The following is a 12,097-nucleotide window of genomic DNA, read 5'->3' as shown; positions in this document are numbered from 1 at the left end:
TTAGATGTGATCCAGGCTCACAGATGCTTGTCTGATGATGAGTCATTTTTAGAGCTGTTCTGACAATAGAGTTTGAGGAAATGGCAAAAAAGGAGGGAGTGGCATGGAGGCAAAGATCCAGGGCTATATGGCTGAAAAAGAGGGATAAAAATACAAAATTCTTCCACAGAACAACTAAGTTCGACAAGAGATACGACAACATTGATAGTTTTCTGATCAATAGAGCTAATGTATCTGAACCAACAATGATTGGGGAGGAGATCATAGGTTTCTACCAAAACCTCTACAAAGAGAATGAACACTGGAGACCTCATTTCAGCCCCCACATCAAGCTACTTTGAATGAAGTAGATAATTTAATGTAGCAAAGACAGTTTGCAAAATAAGAGATCAAACAATGTGTGTTTGCTTGTGCAGGAGATAAGGTCCTAGCCCAAATGGCTTCACTATGGCATTTTTCATACAATTTTGGGAGGTGGTGAAGACGGATGTGATAGTAACCATTCAGAACTTCCAGAGTCAAGGCTACTTTGAAAAAAGCTTTAATGGTACTTTCATAGCTTTGATCCCAAAAAAATGGGTGCATCAGAATTGAAGGATTTTAGGCCCATTAGCCTGATTGGCAATGTTTATAAGATCATATCCAAGCAACTAACGGAAAGACTTAAGAAACTGATGTCCAAGCTGGTGGATAAATATCAAATGGCTTTCATTAAGGGTAGGTAGATTATGGATGCCATACTTAGTGCTAATGAATGTGTGGATGTGAGGAATTTAAATAAAGTCCCTGGGGTCCTATGTAAGTTGGACATAGAAAAGACATGTGATCACCTTAATTGGAACTTTCTATGGAGTACACTTGTGAGGATGGGTTTTGGAAATAGGTGGATAAATTGGTCAAAATACTGTGTGAGTACAGTAAAATTCTCAATATTAATTAATGGTACTCCCTCTGGCTTTTTTCATTTTGAAAGAGGACTAAGGCAGGGGGACCCCATTTCCCCTTTTCTCTTTATACTAGCTATGGGTGGATTGAGTGATATGTTGAAAATGGCACAGTGAAATAACAGGATCAAGGGGTTCGGGATGAATGACAGTGAAATTTTGGGCTTAAATATCTCCTATCTGCAATATACTGATGACACCTTAGTGTTCTGTGGGGTAGAGAAAGAGCAACTGAAGTATCTAAGGGTCATTTTTGTTTTGTTTGAGCTGTTTCTAGATTGCACATAAACTGGGGCAAAAGTTTTGTCTACCCAGTGAATGAAGTTCCAGACATCAATAGTCTGGCTGATATACTAAGAGGTAAAGTGGGAAAACTGCCTACTACCTACCTAGGGATGCCTTTCGGGGGCAATAGGTAAGTCAAGGAACATATGGAATGCAGGTAGAAAAGTGAGAAAAAAAGTTGGTAGATTAGAGAAGCCAATACCTATCTTTGGGTGGAAGACTCATCCTAATTAATAGTGTGCTTGATGCTATGCCAACTTATATGATGTCTTTATTTCCTTTGCCAGGATATGTCTTAGAGAAGCTAGACTCCATCTGGAGGAATTTTTTATGGCAAGGAAATCAAGAGGGGGAAAAGAAGTATCACTTGGTGAAATGGAATGTTGTGACCAACAATAAAAATGAAGGGGGAATGGGCATAAAGAACCTCAAAGTACAAAATCAAAGTCTCTTATTGAAGTGGATATGGAGGTTTATCTCAAGGAAACAAGGTTTGTGGAAAGATGCTATAGTTTCCAGACACAATGGAAGGCTTATGGATCACTAAGCCAGTTAGAAGCCCTTATGGGGTAGGTCTATGGAGAACAATCAGGAATCAGTGGCCTAAAATGTGGGGAAACTCAAGAATTGTAATAGGAAATGGAAAGAGGACATAATTCTGGAATGATATGTGGGTTGGTTAGTGATGTTTGCGTATTCAAGACACAACTTCCAATGCAAGTGTCTACGATCGTACAATAGTAAACTAACTCAATCAAGGGTTGGGGTCAAATCCCAAGGGAATGGGCTTGAGAATTAATAGAAAAATAAAATCAAGTTATAATTAGTCATAGCTAAAAACATTGTCGAATACAAACATCCTAAATCTAAGGGGTAACACAAAAGTGTCAATTAACAATGGGGGTTTCAAACAAGTAAGCAAAAATCAGCGAAAATGCAAAGAGTACTAATCAAGGAGAGGGAATTCTTGGGATGTGATAGGAATACAGATTAAACTATATCATTTAGTACATACTTTTGATAGTAAGTTTATTTAATATTTGTGACTAGGCTAGACCATAGTGGAGGTAAATTCTTTCTCAAGCAACTTACCTCAAATCAACTCGATTTCGCTCGAACACTGAGTTACCGCATGAAGAACAACCTCCGCCTTAGCCCACTCACTCTCTCGAGCTGAGTGTATAGGAGAAGGACTAGGATTCATTCTCTCGAGTTAAACCTCATGTCGCCCCAATCCCACCGGCCATCAATTTAGTAGTCTTAGTTTTACGACCTCTCTCTCGAGCAAGCCGAAAACACAAAGGTGAAATCGTATTTGCAACTACAATTTCATTAAGTTCCACCACAACTACTAAATGAAATCACATTTACACAACAAATAAACCATCAACAAGAAAGACCCAATAGATAAATCTAACCCATATTCACAAAATCACACCCCAAGAATTAGGGTTTTAGCTAGACATGTATAAGCGATAGAAATTTATACCAATATGAGTTTGCATTCAAATGGGTATGAAGATTTAAGTCTCAAAACAAGTCAAGAGTGAAGAATCCACAAGACCTAAGTCCAAAATCTTAGAGTTGAAACCCTTTGAACCTAAAAGTTCTTCAAAACCCTCTCCAAACTTAGAACTCAAAAATAGAAGCAAAGTTTGAAAATTACTGTTCAAGGCTAAAAATTTGATACTAGAATAATAATTCTCAACGAGTATTTATAGTTTTCAAAAATTTGTGCTGCAGCGGATTATGTGGCGTCATTAGTCGAGATCGCCGATCAACTCGGCGATCCACTCTTTGGTAGGTTTCATCGTCGTCTTGCTCTATCCTTCAGCATCGTCATGTTTAGGATCATTGGGCGACATAGTACTACTTCGCGGAACTGTTCGGCGACACGCCGAATGCTTCTTTTCATCGCCAATTTGATCATTTCATTCGGGGCTCAGTACACTGGAACAAAAGGCGAGGATAAGACCTTTTGGCGACTCGCCCAACGGGGTTCGGCGATTCTCAGATCTTCATTTCTTCATTCTTTTAGCTACATTTGTTCCTTTTTGCTAAGTAGTGTCCATGTTTTCCCTCCAACTCCAAATACCTGAAACTTAAGGGTTTTCATTAGATATTGAGACAAAATATGCATTTGAGGACACTAATTTTATCAAAATACAACCCTAAATGAGTCCAATTTGTGGACTCATCAACACCCCCAACTTAAACTTTTGCTTGTCCTCAAGCAAATTCGAGTTCGACTATTCAAAAAGGGTGTCTCAAATAGTGCTATAGAAGAATCAATCATAAATGTACATAACAAGACTTAACTTACTCATGCAAGGATCAAATGTGCACTCAAAGTTTCAAGTTGTGACACACCATTATCAAAAATTCTCATGCTCACAATACTTGCTTCAAATGCAAGTTCAAGCTTAACTAAAGTGTTCAAATGGCCTCACAGAAAGAATGATTCCATATTCACACAATGGTTCACAGTTTAAAGCTTCAAAATCAGATGCAACTCTCACACTCACAAAGAAGAACAGAATGCATGCTTTCACCCATAGGTTTGCCCGTATTTTCCATCAACATTTGTTTCAGCTCACTCAAGATCAAAAAGGTCTTTTCAAGGCTTGTAATAAGGCTGAGTGCAAATGTATGGTCATTTAGGCTCAATGGCTTTCGTCCTCATGAAATGTGGTACTCACAAAACTTCCTTTCCTCTTCTTTCATCATTTTCTTTAGTGCTCATAAGTCATCCTATTATTCACTTTCCATAGATTGTTTGGAAACCCCATTTATTTTGTACTTTATTTAACAACTTTCTTTTTCATTTTTTTTCTTTTTCTTTTTCTCTTATATGGAGGGGTTCCATTTTTATCTAAACCATGGGTAAGATGAGACTTTCCTTGCACTACTTGACTTGCCCTTATCTTTTCACCATACCCCCAACTTAGGATTTTGGCCTAAGTTGGCTATTTAATTAACCACAACTTCATGACGATTATGGGTGATGGATAAAGAAAGGTCATTGTTTTTCATCAAGTTTCTTCGAAATAAAGGTAAGGCTCAAGGGGTGTTCAAAAGCGGTTCACACAATCACAAGGTAGGCCACACAAGAGGTATATGTCAAATTGACTCACACTCTTAGAAGTTGCCTAAGATCATATCAAGAGATAGCATCACTTAGTTGACCGGACCAACGGGGCAAATTCTAGGATCCATCATGCATAGTTCACAGGTAAGCTCATCACACTAGGCATTGACACTATAAGTCAAACAAGACTCCACACTTTCGCTAGTGTGCAACGATCATCACAACAGACTCAATTTGACATTGACTAGTCACAACAAGATGCAAAGAGTTCACATATTGTCTATGCAACTTCATTTGGCCTCATTGTAGCCGCACATTCATGTTTGTTCGATTATAAGCACTATCCAAGTCATCGGTATTGATCGAAACCAATACTCAAATTTGCGAAGGAACAACCATATTCAACACAAAAGGGGTGGCAAAAATTTTTCGGAAGGGTCAAAATCATTTTGCAATTTAAAACATGGAGCCACAAACTCAAACCTTCCACGAAACCAGTATTTAACACAATTATAGCTTACAACCCAAATACATAAACGAAACATAATTCACGAATAACACACAAATGTGGGCCTAACCCCACTACAAATAAAAGCAATTTGTCCTCAAATGCAAATAACAGAATATCCAGAATTTAGAATTAAGAAAGACAGAGAGGGAGGTAGAGAAAAATCCTGTCTACACAGTCGCTCCATCTGTCTGGGCATCAGTGCTCGATGAGTCAGCCTAGAATTTGATAATGGCCCCCGGAGCTTCTTCAGAAGATTCAGCGGCAGCTGACTTACTAAGATTGTCCAAGTCATGAACCGCCAAAAAGGAATGGATAGCTGTGAAGAATCCACGTCTCCACGAGGGAATAGTGGGGTCTCGAGGAATTTTTTCTCTTGCTGGCACTGGACTTCTTGCCCTCATTATCCGTTTTTGGAGTATTTGTTGCCTTTGTATATTTCCTAAAAAACTTCGCTTTTGTTTGTCGGGGTAGTATATCTCTTCCAGCTACTTTTGGTCTAGCCATTTCTTTGGTGCCGATTAAGATGCAATTGCGATACTAGGCGGCAATGCAATCCAACTCTGAGCAAAACTCAATAACCAACATACAATATAGACGCAGAGATATAAAAGTAGAGGTGCAGGTGTGAGTTTGAAGAATGAACATTGAGGGAGCTTTAAAGAGTTTAAGCAATTTAAACCTTTGATTTTAAAGACCGTCCAGTTTCGCCCATTTGGTGACATTAGTCATGATCACCGAATCATTCGGCGACGCGCTGAATCGTCACTTACCTCGTCGAGTTTTACAGAACTCCCAGTTAATGTTAGGAATCCAAACGATGGTAAGGATTAGGATTGCCGGACAGGTTGGCGATTCGCCAACAATTTCTTGAGCTCACCGAGTTTCACAGGTTCTAGCTTAAAGTTGCCTTGAGCTCAATGGCTGACTGGATCGGGGTCATCGACATCTTCGGCGAACCACCGAATGGAACTTTTTGCTCACTAAACTCCTTCTTTCCTGACACTTTCCACGTTTTAGCCTACACAATCAATACACCATTATTTTTAAAACTAACATAAAACAATTAAAAGGGTTTTGGTTTCCTCCCAAACAGCGTCGTAGTTAGCGTCGCGGCACGACACAAGTCAACACCTAGTCCTCATTTTCGGAGTCACCCATGGTGTAACTAGGCGAATCCTTGGCAAACGGTGGATAGCGACCTGATATCAAATGGCCTATCTGGGCATCTTGCAGATGAATAGTCATGGAATTTGCGGTAGTTGTCTGATTCAACATTTCGATGTTTTCTTTCATCTCATTCAACATCTTGTCTTGTTCTTTGATTTTTTGTTGAATGAGCGAGAGGACTTCATCATTTTGTATGCCCTCCTTCTTCTTCCCCTTTGTACACTCTCAAAGGGAGAAGTGCTTGTCCCTTTTCAAGGTCTGTGTTTCCAACTCCAAGACTCTTTTGGATAAGAAATCCAACTGAGTTAACAGTGCATCCCACTTTGTTCTTGTTGGTCTCCTTGTTGGCTTCAATCATGCCATCTAGGAGTTTGGCTACGACTTCATACGATTGGTGTAGCATACCGCCCGCGAAAAGTTCATTAGCATTACTTCTATTATCGGGTCCCAGACCCCTATAGAAGCTCTCTAGTAGCAGCTTGTCGGTCATCCCATGAGTGGGGTATGGTTGCAGCACTGTCTGAAACTTCAACCACATTTCCTGAATAGTTTCATCCCTACTTGTTTGAATGTTAGGAGGTTGCCCCTAAGGTTCAACAGTTTCAAGAAGGGGTGATCTGTTTTATACCCATAATGATCCTTCATATCCATTTTTCTGCTTCAATACACAAACAAGAAACTAAAAACCAAAACTAAAAATTAAGTAAGTAAAACTACAATTAACAAGAACAAAAATCTTACTAAACTAAGAATTCTCAAGTAACACCACTCCCCGGCAGCGGCGCCATTTTGATGTTTGCGAAATCAAGACACAACTTCCAATGCAAGTGTCTACGATCGTAAAATAGTAAAGTAACCCAACCAAGGGTTGGGGTCAAGTCCCAATTAAGTTCTAATTAGTCATAGCTAAAAACATTGTCGAATACAAAAATACTAAATCTAAGAGGTGACACAAAAGTGTTAATTAACAATGGGAGTTTGTAACAAGTAAGCAAAAATAAGCGAAAATGCAAAGAGTACTAATCAATGAGAGGGGATTCTTGGGATGTGATAGGAATACGGATTAAACTAGATCATTGGGTACAAGCTTTTGATAGTAAATACGTTGAATATTTGTGACTAGGCTAGACCATAGTGGGGGTAAATTCTCTCTCGAGCAACTTACCGCAAATCAACTCGGTTTCTCTCAAACACTGAGTTGCCGCATGAAGAACAGCCTCCACCTTAGCCCACTCACTCTCTCGAGCTGAGTGTGTGGGAGAAGGATTAGGGTTCACTCTCTCGATCTAAACCTCATGTCGACCCAAAACCACCGGCTATCAATTTAGTAGTCTTAGTTTTACGACCTCTCTCTCGAGCAAGCCGAAAACACAAAGGTGAAATCGTATTTGAAACTACAATTTCATTAAGTTCCACCACAACTACTAAACGAAATCACATTTACACAACAAATAATCATCAACAAGCAAGACCCAATAGATAATCTAACCCATATTCACAAAATCACACCCTTTAGCTAGACATGTATAAGAGATAAAAATTTATACCACTATGAGTTTGCATTCAAATGGGTATGAAGATTTAAGTCTCAAAACAAGTCAAGAGTGAAGAATCCACAAGACCCAAGTCCTAATTCTTGGAGTTGAAACCCTTTGAACCTTCAAGTTCTTCAAAACCCTCTCCAAACTTAGAACTCAAAAATAGAAGCAAAGTCTGAAAAATTACAGTTCAAGGCTAAAATTCGATACTAGAATAGTAATTCTCAACGGGTATTTATAGTTTTCAAAAATCTGTGCTATAGCGGATCATTCAGCGTCGTTAGTTGAGATCGCCGATCAACTCGGCGATCCACTCTTTGGTAGGTTTCATCGTCATCTTGCTCTATCCTTCAGCATCCTCGTGTTTTGGATCATTGTACGACATAGTACTGCTTCGCGGAATTGTTCGGCGACACGCCGACTGCTTCTTTTCACCGCCGATTTGATCCTTTCATTCGGGGCTCAACACACTAGAACAAAAGGCGAGGATAAGACATTTTGGCGACTCGCCGAATGGGTTCGGCGATTCTCAGATCTTCATTTCTTCGTTCTTTCAGTTGCCTTTGTTCCTTTTTGCTTAGTAGTGTCCATACTTTCCCTCCAACTCCAAATACCTGAAACTTAAGGGTTTTCATCAAATATTGAGACAAAATATGTATTTGAGGACACTAATTTTATCAAAATACAGCCCTAAATGAGTCCAATTTGTGGACTCATCAGTCAGTATCCCTTAAAATAGTTGTACCCGGTGATCTATAATTTGAAGATGTCAGGGACAATCAAGGATGAAACCTCTCTTTCAGGAGAATATTGAATGACTGGGAGATTGACAACCTAACATATTTCTACAATACTCTGGAGCAGGCCATTAACTGTCATGACCCAGACCGTCGTAAGTGGCACCCACACAAACCCTCCGGTGGGAGAACCATTACTACAACCCAAACTAACAAACTCAACCAAAACTAAGGCATTTAAAGTTACGGAAGCAGGTTTAAATACTAAGGAAAAGAAACAGGGAGTTCCCATAAACTCCAAACCAAAGTCTAATAAAAAAAATGTGGAATAATACCTAGAACCTGAAAATCAATGTACAAAACATCTAAAGTTCAATAAGTCTAAGAAAATGGGTACAACCCAACTAAACATAAGAAATCCTAATGCACTAGTCTAAGTCCAAAATGGGGGCATAAACGAAGAGAACTTATGGCAGCCCGAAAGAACTGGCTCACCCTTGAATTCGATGACGATCACTGATCTTTTAAGCGAGGTTTGTCAATAGCTACCGAAAGATGCCATGCACTCAACAAGAAAAAGCAAGTGCAGTATCAGTACACAACCACAGTGTACTGGTAGGATCACACGACTATCCCACTAAGTGCAACATACATAAGCCATTACAACGTAATAATACCATGCATACACCGATCATATATAATATCAATCTCATTTACGAATAACGTTCAAGTTCACAATTCTCAAACTACATAGTTATGTCAAGTCAATGGTCCTCTCATGGAACCCACACCCAAATTGTTAGTGTATCGTTACGTGGTACCCGTTCCAAGTTAGTATGTCAGATCGTGGCACCCATTCCAATATTTATGCCGATACGTGGCAATCGATCCCAATTAGTGTGTCGGAACGCAACACCCGATCCATTCAACAAGCCGCAATCACAATCACAAGTATATTCTCATAATCATACAATCAAGTCACGATTTATGGCATTCAATCATTCATCTATCCTCATTTATGATTTGTGTGATTAATAATGCAGCATTCGCACACATACATGCATCATAATGAAGCAAGAACAAACATATATCACACAATATGAAATCACAACTATCACCTACCTCGAACAAAGCTTGAAAAGTGCAAGATAAAATGTTTTTGGGTTTTATTTCCGACTTAAGTCGGTTTGTTCCGCCACTGCGGTCCTCACCTCGCTACAGCGGCCCCGCCCTGGAGGGAAAATCCCATCTTAGCGGCTTGCATGGAAACAGTGAGCAAATTTAAGAATTCCAAACCCCCCATTTCACAACACACCTTCAACCCATGACACTCAGAAATTATCCGCTCACGCTAAGATCAGTTTCAGGCGTTCTACTCACCCGAATTCAATTCCGTAAAGTCGTATGGGTTCCTTAATATCTTAGCTATCTAATCATGTGATCAAAATCATAATTAGATCACCCAATTGTTACCAGATTTCTCTAGACCTTACTGACTCCAATTTCATCCGGATCTGGACTAGGTTGGAAAATTCCAAGTTACTATGAAAATGTTTTTTGGCCCAAAATATTTCCCTGTTGGCTTTTCTATAATGACGGGAATAGGTCGTTACATTAACTTTCAACCTAATGAAGATAATCTACACTAGTTGAGGGCCAATAATGGGAAATTCACAGTAAAATCAGCTTACAAACACCTTGATAGGCCAGCTAGAATGCTCTTACCATGGCCTTGGAAGATGATATGGAAAGTTAAAGTACCTCACAAGGTGGCTTGTTTCACCTGGTTAGTAGCCAGGCAATTAGTTCTATCTTATGACAATCTAATGAAAAGGGGAAGACAATTATGTTCCAGGTGTTTTTTTTTTGTGAAAGAGAAATAGAGACAATAAACCATCTCTTCATTCATTGTAGAGTGATAGAGAAACTGTGGCAGGTGTTTTTTAACTTAAGGGGTATCAGTTGGTCCATGCCAAGGCATACCTCCGAAGCTCTAACATGATGGAATATAGAAGGAAATATATACGACCACAAAGAGAGATGGAAGATTGTCCCTGTTTGCATCTGGTGGACAATATGGAGGGAAAGGAACCAAAGATGTTTTGAAAACAAGAGCATCCCTTTCCAAAGTCTGAAGTTGAATTGTCTCATAACCTCTTTTTTTTATGTAACTATGTACTCCCCAAAAAGGTGGAGGACATTACTCAATTTTCTAGATATTTTTAGAGGGATATAGGTGATAGATTTCTTTGTTTTTTCTTAATGTGAACTCCAGATGTAACTACTACTACAATACATTATTGGTGTATTTTGTCAATAAAATGTTAACTTTCTAAAAAAAAAAAGAGCTTCAAAATACTATATGTTCTTCCATTCCAATAAATAAAATGTTCATTTATAGGTTATCAATGGATTAATCACCGTCTATCTTATTTTTCATCTCATCTTATTATTGTAACATCTCGCTAGTTGAAAGAAACTAGAAAGAGTTAGAATTTGAAATAGTCATTTTAGGAAAGAATGAAAAATCTAGAAATTTGTTAGTTTATATTAAGTTTGGGTTTTTGGTCAACTTCAAACGATCATAAATCCTACCTCAGGATGAGTTAGGTGTGCTTCTAGATATCGTAGGAAATATCTTGGAATTATCTTTCCAACGCCACCAAGTTTGCGCGATTCCGAGTTGGTATGAGTGAGATATTCCCATTGGAAGTTGGGTTGTTCAATTAAGGAAAGTCCAATCCGGATTTTTAAAGGGTAGTTTGGTCTTTTCCTTGCCCAATTGTTTTATTTCGTTTTTGGTAATTAAGTTAGGGTCTAATCGGAATTAGATGAGTTACACTTTTACCAAAATATGTTAGGGCTTGGAGAAAAGAGAAAAGAGGAGAAAGGAGAAGAAAAGTTTATAGTTCGTCGAGTTCTTGGAGATTTTCGTGTGGATTTCGCCAAGGTTAATCCCTACAAGGTATGTGAGACTTTCATAGTGTTGGGTTCGTTCATCCACGTGCCAAACATGTTTAGTTCAGTGAAATTCGTTCAAAAAAGGTTGAAAGTTTGATGATCTTGATATGTATTCTTGAATTTGTTTTCGTTCTTGAATTGGGCTGAATTGAGAAGTTTCTAAGATCTTTACGTCAAGTTTTTAGAGTTGTTTTGAGTTAGGTTCATGGTTACATATGCTGGGTATCTGAATCTAAAGAAAAATTGAGAAGAATAGTCGAGTTTAAGCAAATTGGGACTGGAAAATGAAGAAGGAAAAAGTCGGGGGAATCTGGGTAGTGGGGCCGCGTCGCGGACCTGCTCCTCAGATTTGAGAAAAATCTCTTCACGTCGCGGAGTGATCATGGACCGTTCTGCCTCAAAATTTATTTCGCGACCAAATAATTAAATACATCTCTGCGTCGCAGACCTGCTTTTAGACAGTGATTTCTTTATCTTTTCTCACGTTTAGCTATCTAAAAACACTCATAAACATCATGAGATCTTTCCTATCACAAATCGCAATCTTTGAATCCATAATTCAATTCAAGGAAAGTGAAGGGTCAAGTCAAGAGAAGTGAAGAGTCAAGTTAAGAGAAGTTCATAATGTTTTCAAAATTCTTTCACAAACGTTTTAACTTTGTTTTAAGACTTGAATTTTGAGTTGAGTAAAGAGTAAAGTTTGAAGTTCATTTCTTCAAAAGAGTATATCGGGACTATGTATTCCCAAAGAGTAAAATATTTTCCCATTTAAAGAAGAAAGGAAGCTTTGATTTCCAAAAGAGCCTTTGAGCTAGTTTTCAGTTAAAGAGTAAATGTTTTCACATTTGAGCAAGAAAGGAAACATC

This window comes from Solanum tuberosum, unplaced genomic scaffold (assembly GCF_000226075.1).
Source record: "Solanum tuberosum cultivar DM 1-3 516 R44 unplaced genomic scaffold, SolTub_3.0 scf00019, whole genome shotgun sequence".
Classification (NCBI taxonomy): domain Eukaryota; kingdom Viridiplantae; phylum Streptophyta; class Magnoliopsida; order Solanales; family Solanaceae; genus Solanum; species Solanum tuberosum.
This window is presented reverse-complemented; position numbering follows the sequence as displayed.